We start from the raw sequence: 17684 nt of genomic DNA, 5'->3' as shown, positions 1-17684 counted from the left end.
ACTTCTCCTGCAACTGCCTCACAATGAAAAGCGCGTCTGTCGTTCCTCTTCCTGGCATAAATCCAAACTGCATTTCGTCGATCTTCACTTTCTTCCTTATCCTCCTCTCCAACACCCTTTCCAATACCTTCATTCCATGCTCCAATAACTTTATCGCTCGGTACGAGCCACACTCCAGAGGGTCACCTTTCCCCTTGTATAGAGGGACGAGGGTACTCAGTTCCCAATCCACTGGAATGCGGCCTTCTTTCACCACCAGATTACAGATCTCTGTCATTCTCTTCACACCCCAACTTCCTGCTGCCTTCAACATATCTCCCACAACTCCCGTCGGCCCTCCCGCTTTTCTACCCTTCATTGCTTTTATCGCTTCCTCAACTTCCTTCTCAGTTATCTTCTCTGCCGTTCCTAAAACTGGGTTACTCTCTATGTTGCCATCCCATTCATTCTCTGTATTCAACAGCATTTCCATATATCTTTTCCATCTTCCTTTAATTCCATCTGGGTCGACAACGATTTGTCCCACTTCATCCTTCAAGCAGCTCACCCCCATCACATCACACCTCTCTTTCGCTATCTGCTTTGCAATCCTGAATACTGCTTTCTGACCCTCTTCCGAATCCAAGCGTTCTCCAAACATTTTCCTACATGCCTCCTGCGCCTTTGCTACCTCTTTCTTTGCAGCCTTCCTGGCTGCCTTATAACTTTCATGCTCTGCTGTTTCTGCTCCCGTACCCTTCGCCTTCTGCCACTCCTTGAACTTCTTCCTCTTCTCGTCAATCGTCTTTCCAACTTCATCATCCCACCACCATGTTTCCGAGTGCCTTGGTGGTCCTTTTGTCCATCCACATACCTCACCAATGGCTCCCAACAGACTAGCTTTCATTGACATCCAACCACTTTCAAGCTCAACCACATCATCCTCGACCCTACTCAGCCTCTCTTTTAATGCCTCCCTTACTGTCACCTCTTTCAACCTCCACACCTTCATTCTCGGTTGGTACTTCACCCGCCGAGCTCTCCTCGCACCTTTCACCCTTACGTCGCAGACAACTGTGGAAGTGTAACTCAGTGTAACATATTGATTGGCCCTGGTAACTTATTAATTAACCTGGTAACAAAGCAGATACATTTTATGTGTATGAACAATGTAATCTCTTGAAACACCTGGTCAAGGCCCCAGGCTAGAGCACCCCCCCCCCTGCTGTGATTTCCATTTACACAGCAGGAGGGGAGCGAGCTGATGCCAGGACTCGGTGCGATGCATGACCTCGGGACATTAGCGGAGAGGAGATTAAGTCCAGTTTGGCGATATAACGAGAGCAAACGTTGAGTAAAGTACACTGGTCCTCAGAAGCCCTGCCCGACGGAACGATGGAATGAACGAGTACTTGCTACGTGAAGCGCTGACCGAACGGGAGTGTCGGATGGAGAGAAGGACCAGCGAAAAGAGTTAAACCTGATCCATTATATTATGCGGTATCATTTTGGTAATTGGATGAAGTGAATACAGTTTAATAAACGAGACCTTTTGTAACCTGTGTCCGGTCTTTGGAGTCCTGTGAGTCCCCCAGTAAATTCCCTGACAATCTTGGAGGCACCGCTGCGATCAATTGTACAAGCAAGTCTTCTTTAAAAGGTGAGTGTGTCTTGTCTTGCCCAATATGATTACGAACTTGGAAGTTATGGGTACATATATGGGGGAGCAGGTGATCTGGGGCTTCTTGGCGCTGGTTATTAAAGGGCCTTACTGTGACCTGGAAGCGGGCGGAGCAAGTGTGCACCTTGCGACCGCTTGTTTCAAGGACGTGTAAGGCCGGTACACTCGTTTACCCACTCGCACACGGATAAAGTACTACTTTTTTTTGCACTTGTTCGAAGCACTTGACTTGATCGGCGCTCGGCGAGCGACAGGGAACCGGGAAACGGAATTATATTTATATATATATATATTTCCAATATGGTACACCGGCCACAACGATTTTAGCGATTATCCGAGTTTTTTTTTAACGATTTCTGTAAATACGTATTTTTCCTGCGCTGTGTAATTCTTCTGACACGCGCCACGAAGAAACGCACCACTGATGTGCATGAAGCGACTTGTTTGCCGGTTCGGTAAGGTCCGTCCGTACACGTGTACAATCGTGTACACCCGTTTTAAATAGAGAATTTTGGGAGCAGTGCTGTTGTATTTTTTTTGACGAAATTTGCTAGATAAATAGCATGGGTGACACGGAACCAGTGCTGTTGTATTTTTTTTTTGACGAAATTTGCTAGATAAATAGCATGGGTGACACGGAACCAGTGCTGTTGTATTTTTTTGACGAAATTTGCTAGATAAATAGCATGGGTGACACGGAACCAGTGCTGTTGTATTTTTTTTGACGAAATTTGCTAGATAAATAGCATGGGTGACACGGAACCAGTGCTGTTGTATTTTTTTTGACGAAATTTGCTAGATAAATAGCATGGGTGACACGGAACCAGTGCTGTTGTATTTTTTTGACGAAATTTGCTAGATAAATAGCATGGGTGACACGGAACCAGTGCTGTTGTATTTTTTTGACGAAATTTGCTAGATAAATAGCATGGGTGACACGGAACCAGTGCTGTTGTATTTTTTTTTTGACGAAATTTGCTAGATAAATAGCATGGGTGACACGGAACCAGTGCTGTTGTATTTTTGTTGACGAAATTTGCTAGATAAATAGCATGGGTGACACGGAACCAGTGCTGTTGTATTTTTTTTGACGAAATTTGCTAGATAAATAGCATGGGTGACACGGAACCAGTGCTGTTGTATTTTTTTTTTGACGAAATTTGCTAGATAAATAGCATGGGTGACACGGAACCAGTGCTGTTGTATTTTTGTTGACGAAATTTGCTAGATAAATAGCATGGGTGACACGGAACCAGTGCTGTTGTATTTTTTTTGACGAAATTTGCTAGATAAATAGCATGGGTGACACGGAACCAGTGCTGTTGTATTTTTTGACGAAATTTGCTAGATAAATAGCATGGGTGACACGGAACCAGTGCTGTTGTATTTTTTTGACGAAATTTGCTAGATAAATAGCATGGGTGACACGGAACCAGTGCTGTTGTATTTTTTTTGACGAAATTTGCTAGATAAATAGCATGGGTGACACGGAACCAGTGCTGTTGTATTTTTTGACGAAATTTGCTAGGTAAATAGCATGGGTGACACGGAACCAGTGCTGTTGTATTTTTTGACGAAATTTGCTAGATAAATAGCATGGGTGACACGGATTAAATGATTTTATGATTATGAATTAATGAGAAAATGATTTTATATTTAAATATAAAAATTGATCTGCTTGGTGTTAGTTTAAAGGGCTGTTCCAAATTTATCTTGATTATGAGACAAAAACAGCAGAATGGGAATCAACAGACAATGGAATAGCTAGCGACGAGTGTTTGTGGGTGACAACCACCCTCTGGTCGAGGCTCATAGAAGGGGTGATGCTTACTGATTCGGCACGCTTAAAATAGGTGTTAATGGTGGGATGTCAGAGGTCTTGGCGTGGGCTTAATAGTCACACTGTTTGAAAAATAATGCTCGATGCAACATGATCCTAAAAAGAACCCATCCCTACATCGAAGGATAAGGAAGGGAAGGAATGGAAAATTTGAAGTATAAAAGTTACGGAACTCAAAATGTCTGGGTTTGGATGGAGTCATTAAAGGATTGAGTCATTCATTCGTTTGATGATGGTCCTAATATTTTGATAAATGTTTGATAATGGTCCTGGTGATTTTAGTCCTAGGAATAATATATGCTAGTGGTTTGTATGAAGGTTTTAATGAGATCGGATTTTTATCTATCTATAATTCCAGTAATCTCGGTGTGTGTGTCGGTCTGTCTGTATGCGACCGCTGTTTCTCAACAACTACCGGTCCGATATACTTGAAACTTGCCAGGTATATTTGTGGGGACCCGAGGATGTGCCTTTTCAAGGTTTGAAATTAATCGGACGGGTGGGTCCCAGGGTGTGGTCGCCGTGCTCGCGGGTCGTTCACTTTGGCTCTGCGGATGGACCGAACCATTGCATGTAAATAGAAGGGGGGTTCTGTGGTCGTTCGCTTTGGCTCTGCGGATGGACCGAACCATTGCATGTAAATAGAAGGGGGGTTCTGTGGTCGTTCGCTTTGGCTCTGCGGATGGACCTAACCATTGCATGTAAATAGAAGGGGGGTTCTGTGGTCGTTCGCTTTGGCTCTGCGGATGGACCGAACCATTGCATGTAAATAGAAGGGGGGTTCTGTGGTCGTTCGCTTTGGCTCTGCGGATGGACCTAACCATTGCATGTAAATAGAAGGGGGGTTCTGTGGTCGTTCGCTTTGGCTCTGCGGATGGACCGAACCATTGCATGTAAATAGAAGGGGGGTTCTGTGGTCGTTCGCTTTGGCTTTGCGAATGGACCAAACCATTGCATGCAAATAGAAGGGGGGGTTCTGTGGTCGTTACTGCCACGTGGTTTCAAAGTTTTGTTGTTGTTGTTTGCACGCATGTTTTTTGCAAGCACGTACGGGCGAGCACGTACGTGCGGGCACGCCCTAGTATATATAAATTGAGGTAATATTAAGTTATGGAATTAATTGCTTTCAACAATGCAAAGGGTGACAAAATATGGGATTTTAATGGGATTTTTTAATGGGATATTGGTTTAGGAATGTTTAGAGGTCATTGCAATGTGATAATGACTTGTGACCATTTGTTGTCAAAACGTTTGGGACCATTCAAAGGTTGGGTTGTGCTAACGTTTCCACAACGTCGCTACAACGTTTCACTTTCGTTGTTGCAACGTTTTGCTCCAACGTTTTGTGAACATTTAAATGTTGTGTTTTGCTGACGTTTCCACAACGTCGCTACAACGTTTCACTTTCGTTGTTGCAACGTTTTGCTCCAACGTTTTGGGAACATTCAAATGTTGTGTTTTGCTGACGTTTCCACAACGTCGCCACAACGTTTCACTTTCGTTGTTGCAACGTTTTGCTCCAACGTTTTGTGAACATTTAAATGTTGTGTTTTGCTGACGTTTCCACAACGTCGCTACAACGTTTCACTTTCGTTGTTGCAACGTTTTGCTCCAACGTTTTGGGAACATTCAAATGTTGTGTTTTGCTGACGTTTCCACAACGTCGCCACAACGTTTCACTTTCGTTGTTGCAACGTTTTGCTCCAACGTTTTGTGAACATTTAAATGTTGTGTTTTGCTGACGTTTCCACAACGTCGCTACAACGTTTCACTTTCGTTGTTGCAACGTTTTGCTCCAACGTTTTGGGGACATTCGAATGTCAAGTGAATCGAATGAGAATTCAGGAATTATTTCATTATTAACGATTAATGAAGTACTTATTTAATTAATTACATTTCTTATTACATTACAGTAATTACATTACAGTAATTACCTGAGGTAATTACAGTAATTACAGTTCCGGTAATTGCAGTAATCATTACAGTAATTGCAGTAATCTTATTACAGTAATTACATTACATTAACTCAGGCACCTTTTGAGTAAGGAAGCTGATATTTGGACATGACACTGACCAAGTGATGTGGCTGTCAAGGAAAATATTGATTTATTGATTAATCATTTAATAAATTAACTCGTTGATTTATAAATGACTTATTTAATTAAAATTCCTGAGAGATACATCTTCGGATGAAATACTTGCAGATTGGTTATGCTATGAGCCAATTGATTAAGGAAAATATTTTGTGATGGCCATATTGGCAATTTCGTGGCCATATTCGTGGCAACTCAGTTAGTGCCACTGCACCTTTAAAATGCATCCCTGCGTTCATTTTTCGATCGATTGAGTTGAAATTTTGAACAATCGGATCTGGACTGTCGTTGTTAACGACTCTAGCACGCACTCGTCCAATCAGGATGGAGCGGTATGGTCCCCGGATCATCACTGCCCGCAGTTTTAATTAATTTTACTTTTTCTCTTGGGCATATAATTTTGAAGACATGCATGTCATGATAGAGGAAATGTTTGTTCTGTTAAACGGAATAAATGTTGTTTATTTGTGTGGGTGTGTATTTTTGTGAACTTGGATATATTTTTCACGACTAATTCCAGTTAACATCCTGCACAATTTGCTCGTTTGCTGGCCGAGTCAAAATTGCGTTGAGTTTCTATGGCATGCGCCATTAAAAGCGCAGTGTAATGGTTGAGCTCCCTTTATTTCGTTTTGGTCATGCGGATGAGCAAACAAGGTGACAAATGCTGCGACTGGAGCAGTAAAGGCGATGTTTTTTAAATGGAAACGATTTTTGTGGGTGTCTATTTTGAGTATTTTGGATATATTTTCACGACTAATTCCAGTTATCGTCCTGCAAAAGGTCTGCTCGTTCTTTTCCTTTGAGTCGTAAATTCCTGTTGAACTCTCATTAAAAAGCGGAATTAAGTACGCTGTGTGATGATGGAGATCCTTGATGACGAATCAGGAATAGTGAATGAGCAGACAAATATCACGGATGGTACACCAGATAGGGAAAATGTAGATGAAACCCCTTTTGCTCAGGTGCTGTGTAGCGCTGCACAAAGATCCATATGAGCGGGGCCTGGGTGCTGTGTAATTAGTACACAAAGAACCAATTACTAGGGTGCTGAATAAACACAAAGATCCATTTTTGGAGCTGGTTCTCCCGGTGCTGTGATTTATTCAAAGAACCAAATCTTGCAAGAATTAAGATATGATTTGTCGACATTAGAAATACTTTAATATATGTAACGATTTTGTAACGATCATCCTGCAAAAGGTCTGCTCGTTCTTTTTCCTTTGAGTCGTAAATTCCTGTTGAATTCTCATTAAAATGCGGAATTAAGTACGCTGTGTGATGATGGAGATCCTTGATGACGAATCAGGAATAGGGAATGAGCAAACAAATATCACGGATGCTGCGGCTAGAGCAGTGGAAGCGAGTTTTGAATTGTTCAATGATTATTCGATATTGTTATGACTTATTGTCAATAGGTATACTAAGTGGCCATGAGGTAGCCTGTTGCTATGTACAGTTTTATTCTATTGTTGATTATACCACATAGCTGTGGTGATAAAGGAAATGTTCGTTTAAATAGATGATTATGATAGGACCATGACTATAAAATCATGATGATTATTATGAATGATATCATAGGGTTCAAATGCAGAATGATTGCATGAACTTGGGAAAGAACTTTCAAGCCCTATGGGATAAATTGGGTATTACAAGCGATGGAATTTCAAAATTTAGCATGATTGAAGGAATTTGACAGTCCCATTTCAGGAGTTTTACGAAATTTATATTGCCAAGAGATTTTGGGTACTATTAAAAGGAAAATGATGAGATATTTTTCCCAAAGAACTTTAATATCTGGCATCCATTTTGGCTGTCTCACGAATGAAGGATGAGTTGCCTTTAATGGTTGCAAAGAAAAATTTGTGGAGACCAGGCAAAATGGGAAAATATGTCAGATATGACCCTAGGACAGGACGGCGATTCATCAATTGACATGAGGTACGAATCCGAGGTGACGACCGATGAAATTCGATCTCAGTCAATGGATGGACCTGTCCTGACATCATTGGGGAAAGGGCTTATGCAAGGAGTCATTCAAAATGATTAATTTGATTTATTGATGAATATTGATGAATTAATTGAAATTGAATAATTGATTGAATTGTTAATTGATTGAATATTATTTGATTGAATTTAATTGCATAAATTGAACTGAATAAATTGAATTGAATATATTGATTGTTTGATTGATGAAAATGCGGTCTCAAGAAAGAAGCTTTGATATCTTTGCGAGATATTATCAATGTGGAGACAACCTGGGAAAATTGAGCAAGGTGGTGAGTTTATATACAGATATATATGTGCGGTTACCATTGTGTGATTTCCCCGTCAAACAGAGCGGACACCTGAGGATTCACCCACTTCATACTGACCCTCCGGCTCATCTGCAAATACTGATCTGTGAGATTGGATTGTGCAAAAGCCACAGCTGAGGGAGATTCTCTGGAAATCACCGTGCGAACAGGTGGAGAGATCCTTCCTGGAGGTACGAGTGAAGCTTTAGAGGAACCTGGAACAAGCTACAACACATCCAACGCTACTTTGATAAAAGGCAGAATGGGAAATGGAGCCTGCAAGAACACACAAGGACAACCAGAGATTCCACAAAAAGGTACTTGTACACATCATATGTACGACCGTTATGGTGCCGAAGCTATAAGGCAGGTCGAGAATTGGTATTTGTGGACAAAGGGACATGATGAGGAGTTTCCAAGAGATGGTACATTTGAGCGAAGTCGATTGGAAAGATTGGAACAAAGATTGAAAGCCAGGAAGAGACAGAATCTAACGGTAGACTGGCTTGCATTCCATCTTTGGGATGGTGAATCCAGACAACGGGAACAGCAAGAACGGATAAGGGAACTAGAACTTAAAATAAAAAGGATACAGGATACAGTGGAGGAGACAAATGCACAACTGCCCTCGAAATTAGGAATGAAAGTCACAGTTGTCCCATCTGATTTCCAGTTGTCTCCCCAAAAAGGACGGTACAGAGAATTTTTTCGTGTTTCAGGAGATAACGAGAGATTGCAGTGGCAACTCAGGGATGTAGAGATGCAGCCCAGCAATACAAGTGCACAGGCGCACAGATCAGACAACGACAGAAACCGGTGTTTCGAGTGTGGAAAGATGGGACATTGGAGAAGAAGATGTCCGTATGTCAACAGGAAGACAAGGTCATGGGGCAAACCAAGATCAAGGGTACCAGTGCTTACCGGTACCTCAGACAATGATTAGGCCTTCATTGCTGCAAATCCCAAATGATGATTGGCCTCAACAGATTCGATTACTGGACAAACATGAACAACTGTCAATGATTCTTGTGTCTGAAAAGTTTTCAGAGCAAGAATGATTCATTTTTCTTTTTGCTTGTTAACAAATTAATAATTAATTGATCAAATGCCAAAATTGGATCTTCTATTTTGGGCACAGCAATTTTAAATTTACAAAGTTTGGAACAATTGCGTTGCAATTGTTGGCAAACCAAGTAACAAGAGTCACATGATGATCAGGTGGGAATTTCGGACTATTGTTCCGCACGATTGATAGGTCAATGGTCGACTGACATGCAAATGGGTGTGTAGTCAAAATTTGGATAGATTATTGTGAAGGCAGAAAGGGTAATTTCAATTTGACATCATAAGGGTTTTCTAAGAATGGACTTTTGGTTTATTTGTCTATAAGCATTTTGAATTTGATTGACAAATTTTATGAAATTGAAATAAAATTGACACCCATCTGATCTGTAAATAATGGTTCCAACGCAAACAAATATGCATAATGCATGTGTGTGTGTGTTTTTGTGTATCAATCTTACAAGATTGTTGACACCGACAGTGTGCCTGTCTGGAAATGGATAGTTATATGTGGATGGGATTGGGATATGTGGATGGGATTGAATATCCAGAGAATCCGTAAAATAAAATAGAAATATAATTTGATTATGAACATTATCTCTTTTGTCAAGGGAAATGGAATATAAAAAAAAAATTTTTTTTTGATGTGCTGGGTTATGAGCAGCCATTAATTAATAGTAAAATTGTGAGTAATTTTGGGATTCCATTTTTGATAGAATGTATATGAGAATAACATCTATTTATGGATATGAGCTTCATAAAAGGAAATGAGGAAGTACAAAATCATCCAAATTTGGGAGAGGTCTTACACTGACTTCCCAGAATACTCTGCTCATGGATTTTATATATATAAACTTGAATTTTATCAGCATATAAATTGTGCTGTATGTATGGATGTGTTTTAGGCATAGATGATATGGGAAAAGAGTAAAGAAAATTTTGCTGGTTTGAACTATTGTGGGTTTTTCAGTTCTGGAGTTCAAACAAAGTCACTGGTTAACAGATGAGAAAGGATAGTAAATAAATTATTCTCTGCTGGGCAAATTAAGTACGATATTACTAAGACTTATGAGAGCTATTGTTCCGCCTTACAGCAGTGGAAAATTATTGGAAAAAATTAGATCCAACATAATGAATCTATAAAAGAATGTGATAGGGATAATATCCTCAATTTGTACTAATTATTTGATTGTGGGTAAAGGAATTAAGTCATCGTAGTGGATTGTTAACAGCAGCCTGAAAATGTCCTGAGAGTGTGCATCCATGTAATCAGAAATCCCAGATTTGTTTTTACAAACAACATTTTGGTAGAGGTCTTGTGTGGAACACTTCCTTGGTAGATAAAAACGGTACTGCATGCTGGCAGCCACTTTTGCGGCCAGTTAGGCCAAACAAATTGAGAGGAAATTGTAGTTAAATACGTAAGTTACACATGGCTATTTGTAAAAAAGGAAATTTGTTGAGATGGGAAACATTTTTTCGAAGGTTTATTAAGGTGTTATAATATGACATGTGGCAAGGCAAACTATTGGATGGGAAAATTAGATCTGGCTATAGAATAAATTTATTGACCCCTTGAAGTTAATCCTTCGAATCATTGTTTCACTGGCATTTTTGTTCAAATTGGAAATAGTTTGGTAGAGCTTTGGTTAAAACCTTTGGTTGCGGTATCTTGGAACGAATTGATAAACCATAGGAGATTGATAAGAATAGAAACAAATATGGACCCAAAATAGAAAGTTGGATTCATGCCTCTCATTGCAAGCAAGCACATGGGGCTAAGGTGGACGATCCCACAGAAAATGAGGCTGCACCTAGCAGCCCAGCAGAACATTCAGTGGTAGAAAAATGATAGTCATGATTTACAGTCATTTGAATTACATTTTAACACCCCTTGCATTGATAAACATTACATTTTCAACATGTGATATTCCTACTTGGAATAGTGACATTTATTTGCCTACATGACATACAATTACCTGCTGATATAAATACAACATGAGTGAAAAAATGTATCACAACTACACTCATGATCAGGGGATTGAGTTCAACCCCGGGAGATAGGGGGATCAGGGTAAGACAAATAATCTGATTATGTTACATATTAAGGGATTTTCTTTATTTACCTTTTAGGAAGCTTGTTAGTTTGGTATATAATGTTAAATGTCATCGACATATAACTATGTCATAGATATGAATATATACAAGGAGTAGCAGACTTGTTTGTTGGTTTAGTAGTTATATTGGCAATTGTTTTAGTGGTGGCTTGCTTGAAAGCCTTAGTGACGGTGTGTTTGAATAAGGTAACCAACAACACGATGATAACACATGAAGTGACAAATGAGGAAAGAAATGTGGACCCAGAAAAGGAAGACTTTTATGGCGACATAAACAGTAGAATTAAGATAATGGCATAACGACAATGTTATGAGTTGTGTCAATTACAATATCAATGAACTCATATCACCACGAGTGACACACTGTTAGGAGAAAAAAAAAAAAAAGAGGGAAAAGAAAAAGTGGAGAGGAATTATGGTAATAATACATTATGCTTAATTTGTTGGTTTGGGAAAATTGTTGTTGGGAATTAGGTATTCCCGTGTGTGATTGTAATCATATACAATGCTATTCTTAGTTTAGTAATAAAATACATACCTGATTGAATATTATTTGTGTGACGCATATAAATGAATATAACTTTTTGTGTTAAGGAAAAACAACAAATTGTTGAATGTGAAACTGTCGGAAGATATACATGATTATGCTGAGTTCATGGTAAGATGTACCCTATCTGATTCAGTGTGTGCGGAAAGCAGATTCAGATATGACTGAGCATAAGGATAAGACGAGATCACATTTTGGAGGGATTGCTAACGGAATTGGGAAGAAGAAAGAAAGAAAATTTGTGGCTAAAAAATGAAGTTAATCGTGGCATACACCCTCTTTCTCAAAGAATGATGAAGACATTCTCCCGTGTAACTTGGAGATGAATGCTTACCTTCACCAAGGAAATTTATGTGACCATTTGCCTGGATCACACTGCAACATATGAAAGAAAGGCGATCACTTACTCTTGTTCGAAGACTTCAAACATTCACCACATCAGAAGTTGCAGGACAACGACATTTTACCTGCAACCTCTGTGAAATGCGGGGACATATGTTATTACTTCACCAACGTCCGGGGAACCAGCATGGAGCTGCAAAAAACGGCTGTGCCCTTGTCACAACAGCTGTGCACGATTCTGCTGGATTGCTCCTGGTAAGGACCATGAATGACCTGAACACCATGGTCCCAACATCATTGTGGATGCATCCGGCATCCCTGTTCCACATCTTGCTGGCCAATCAATGTCACACCAATACTTGCTGCCCACTCACAATAAGGGAGGAGGCAAGTCGACTACAACTGGGTGAAGGCCTTGTTCAGGAATTACTATGGTTTACAGCAAAAAGTGGCAAGAATGCTACAAGGAGAGCAGGGTCAGTCTATGACTCCGCAATGTTACCACAACAGCGAAATCCTACACGAAGTAGTGCAGGAGCTATGAAGACATTAGGAGAAAATGTTTCATACCTGGATTCAAACACAAGTGATCAGCCCTTCCTTTCAAACAAAGTCAACATTTGTGTGGAGGCAAACGTTTTTGCCAGATGGTGCAGATGCTTTACAAAACTTGAAAATGAAGTGAAATTGTTGTATCTTGGTGATGGTGAAGTGTTGTTTTGAAAATATATTTGTGATGCAAATGCAATAGATTGAACAATATGGAAGGAGTCAATGACCAACGAAATGTTTTGTGATTCTTGCAGGATGACGGTGTATGCCTAAGGGAATTTGATTACCAAAGTGATTGATTATTTACTTATACTTGTAATGATGTTTACTAGTAGTGATTGATTGTTTACTTATATTGATGTTTAGATTAATGGTTAATATAAACAAAAACAAAAAGATGAGGGAATTGTGGAAGTGTAACTCAGTGTAACATATTGATTGGCCCTGGTAACTTATTAATTAACCTGGTAACAAAGCAGATACATTTTATGTGTATGAACAATGTAATCTCTTGAAACACCTGGTCAAGGCCCCAGGCTAGAGCACCCCCCCCTGCTGTGATTTCCATTTACACAGCAGGAGGGGAGCGAGCTGATGCCAGGACTCGGTGCGATGCATGACCTCGGGACATTAGCGGAGAGGAGATTAAGTCCAGTTTGGCGATATAACGAGAGCAAACGTTGAGTAAAGTACACTGGTCCTCAGAAGCCCTGCCCGACGGAACGATGGAATGAACGAGTACTTGCTACGTGAAGCGCTGACCGAACGGGAGTGTCGGATGGAGAGAAGGACCAGCGAAAAGAGTTAAACCTGATCCATTATATTATGCGGTATCATTTTGGTAATTGGATGAAGTGAATACAGTTTAATAAACGAGACCTTTTGTAACCTGTGTCCGGTCTTTGGAGTCCTGTGAGTCCCCCAGTAAATTCCCTGACACAACCAAGTGGTGCTGTGAAACAGCCTCCTCCCCCGGGATCACCTTTGTGTCTTGGAGGTGCCCCCTATCTCGCCTACGCACCATCAGGTAGTCAACGGTTGTCGTCGACCCACCTGACGTGTATGTAACAAGCTTATTATCCTCTTTCTGGAACTGAGTATTACAAATCAACAAATCAGCTCCATCAGCAAACTCCAAAATCCTTTCACCTTCTCCATTTCTCACACCATATCCGTAACCCCCATGAACTCCTTCAAAACCATCCATACTCCTTCCCACATGTCCATTTAGGTCTCCTCCTACCACAACAACTTCCTCATCTTTCACGTTTTCCATCAGCTTCTCTATCGCACACCAGAACTTGTCCTTCTCTTCATCGCTCCGACCAACCTGCGGAGCATATCCCGAGATGACGTTCACCAAGAGCTTTCCAATCATCATTTTCACCATCATCAACCTATCACTCACTCTAGTCACACTTACCACACTGTCTACAAACTCCTCAGAAAACAGGACACCAACACCATTCACGCCCTCCAGGCACCCTTGCCACACAAACTTGTATTTCTGTCCCTGCCTACCCTTCACCATTCTCACACCACTTCCCTTCCATCTCGTCTCTTGCACACAACATATGTCCACTCTTCTTCTGACCAATACTTCCACCACTTCTCCTGATCTCCCTGTCATTGTCCCTACATTCCATGTCCCAAACCTCAGAAACCGATCTCCACTTCGGGCTGTACCCTGCCCACATGTAGTTGTAATTGTCATGGTTCTCTTTTTGAGGCAATGTTTTATATATATATATATATATATATATATATATATATATATATATATATATATATATATATATATATGTATATATATATATATATATATATATATATATATATATTGTTACGGACACGACTTAGATGTTGCTTGACCAAGCGGAATGGCCGCCGTGTTCGCACAGTTTACCCGATTACACTCGAACGTTGGCCGAATCGCGCTATGCTAAATCAATGAAGGAAAGGACACAACGGCTGGGATTAAGGCAACGACACAAGGGGTACAGTTCTCAAGACCTCCGGAGGAGGATATAATATTGGTTATGCAGAACGGTTAGATTACACGGCAAGAGGTAAAGCACAGCAAGATGGGCACTTAGACACAGTCTTGTCTAATTCCCGACAGACCACAGACAAACGGGACAAGACTGACTTACACGGGGATTGATGGCAGGGGAGGGCAGGCAGTCGATAGCTCAAGGTGCACCTTGGCTCAGGGGCAGAATCGACACAGTCCGGTCCAGAGATCGGGGAGGTATTTCTCAGCGCTAGGAGGTGGCGTCCTTTCTTCTCCAAGCTGAGGCGCATCTGACGTCACCTCCGTCTTCCTGCGCATGTCCAGCGGGGAGTGACACGCCCTCGGCTCGTTAGCTCCACCCCAGATGGAATCGGTCCGCCGCTTCTTATTGGGTGCGGGGGTTACCGGGCTCCGCCCTTGACGAGGAGCTGACAGTGAGCCCCTGCGTGGTAACCCCGTCGGAGCACATGTTCAATGGCGGCTAACCAAGCCGGAGTGAGGACGCACACTCCCCGCGCCGCCGCTGCTGTTGTTGTAGTTGTTGTTGTACCATGAGGAAGAGCTGCGGGGAGGTATTGGGAGGTCCTAAACTTTCTAACGGTGCCATACAATCACATTCTGGTGCAACGAAGAGTCATAATTAATGGAAACGAGTCCTTAACTGACATAGACTAAGAATAACTAGCAAGATGTCCTATAGTTGTCTACGTGAGATGCGGTGAACCTGGGTACGACATTTAATGGGGGAAAAAGGGGAAGGTCGGGGCTACAGAGTGTTGTTTACAGATAATGGGACTAGGGAATGGGGGATTGGGGATAGTTGGGGAGTATTGGGGAAATAGGGGAATATTTACAAGCGGATATGGATGGAGGCCAAATCCCATATCCGCAACATTGCACCCTTCTCTACCTCGGGGCGTCCCGACCCGATAAATTTTTACCTACGTTAGTGTGGCCCTCAGATGTAGTTCCCTCTACTATTAACTCAACCCTGAGTGCGACAGTTTTACAGATGTTCACAAATGAGTAAATATGTCCCCCTGCGACGTTGCACCCTTCTCCTCACAGAAACACACCCACAGGATAACCGAATCGCGGAAAGAATCCTCAAACTAAACATACAGCCGGTAGGGAGCATCATTTACACAAGACTACACTGATATTTACACTACGATCCAGGACCTGTTTTTGGAGGAACACATGCAGATGTTATGCATAGAGAGAGCACGCATGCCAGCATCGATACACCAACCCACGAGTGCTCTGTGGCCCTACGGCCTTTAATAATGTGCAGAGCACCCCATCCAAGCACCAAAAGCACCACCCCATCATGTACAGTCAGCACCATCCGGTGCACCAATAAAGTGTTCAACGTCACCGGTGGTGTCGCAGCCGGCCGATGTTCTGCCGCTGGTCTTGCCTTCCTGAAGTGCACTTGGCCTTCTGGCTTCTTTCAAAAATAAAGAAAGGCGCCAACCGCGTCCATTTCTGTATTGTGGCCGTCAGGGGGCCAACTAAAAGTGGTTCACCTGTATGGCATAGGTGCCACGTTGACCCATAGGTCCATCAACGGGTGGTGCTTGCCCGCAAAGAACTGCGGTCCATTGTGGGCGGCCACAAAAATTGCGGTCCATATGGTGTATCGATCCAGGCAGCAAGCAGCGAAAGTACAGGCCCACAACTGCGGAGCCAGCACCTCTCTCTCCTCTCTCTCTGCCCCAAAGCCAGATCCTCGGAGGTGGGAGACAAAAAAAGAAGACAAGCGAGTAAGGTGGTAAGGGCGCAAAAGTGCACGCAATATAAGGTAATGCACACTGGGGGCACATGGGAACCAGGTGAGACAGGTACGTTCCTACCGTACGCCCCCCCCCCCCCCACCAGGTAACCTACATTGCCCCTCCCTTACCCCTTACTGTATCCACAAAACACAACACTACCCATAAACATCTACTTTACAAATCAACAAACGTCCCTACTGTCTTCCCCGTTCCTCCCATAAACCAAATTCGTCTTCTCTCCCTCCTAACCAATCAAATTTGCCATTTCCAACTCAACATCAAAATTTGCCATCTCCAACTCAACATCAAAATTTGCCATCACCAATTCATCATCAGTCCCTCCTAAGGAGGGAGAGATGGAATCACCCCAATGTCTCATCCACGTCGTGATGCGTCTCACCAATCCACACAGCAATTCTCATTTCCTGCACACAGAACAAAGGAACACAGGTGTGGAGTCATCATCATCACCTCAGGTAAGTGGCTGCGTATGGTGCGACAGGTTCATCAATCCTAACTATTTCCTAAATGACTTTAACAACTTTACATTACCCGGGGTCTTTCTCCTGCCAAACCATTGGCCCTCTTACACTATGGGTTCTAAAAACCAATTCCCATTGACCAAACTGTGGTGCTTTTCAATTTGGGGTCTCACTCCGCCGATTCATCTCCCGGTGCCCTCGCACAATTTCTGGGCTGTGACGTGTAGCTTTCCAGCAGGTCTACCCACCTGCACACCTCCACCACTGCAGTTGCCACCCGAGCTTACCTAGCTCCTCACCCTAACCTAACTAACTGGGGGAGGCCCTCTCCTGGCTCTGTCACCCCCTGGTGCCCTCTGGCACTGGGCTACCCGGGTCCGTCCTCCGGATCCTCGGGCCCCATCCACAACTATCGGCTCCCAGAGCCCACCTGCGGCCTCACCTGGCCGACATCCTCCCAGTGGTGGAGTGCCCAAACCAACTACTCACACTAACAGGCTACACGCCCAGCCATTTCCACAACACTAATGCACCCATCCACAATACCATTCTGCAACCGCACCACAAATGCCAATATCCAACCACAATTTACCTATACCCTCTACCTAACACTTACACTACCCGCCCCGGGTACTCGTGAAAGGGGTCCACTCTTCCCCCATCCACACCTTCGCACCATGCACACCACTCCGTACCACTTACTCCATGTATTCCACACACCTGCACTTGCACACCTGTGCTCTCATACTTGGTGCCGCCTGCACCATTCTCTCCCCGAAGCGCATTCGCGCTGATCCACAACACTCACTACTCATACACTGCTCCACACAACTGTCCAGTTCTCACACAGCATCATCTCATCTAACTACTCCCCTCTGAAACTTGCGCTTCCCAGTCGTC

Source organism: Myxine glutinosa, chromosome 7 (assembly GCF_964187855.1).
Source record: "Myxine glutinosa chromosome 7, kmMyxGlut1.1, whole genome shotgun sequence".
Taxonomy (NCBI): domain Eukaryota; kingdom Metazoa; phylum Chordata; class Myxini; order Myxiniformes; family Myxinidae; genus Myxine; species Myxine glutinosa.
This window is presented reverse-complemented; position numbering follows the sequence as displayed.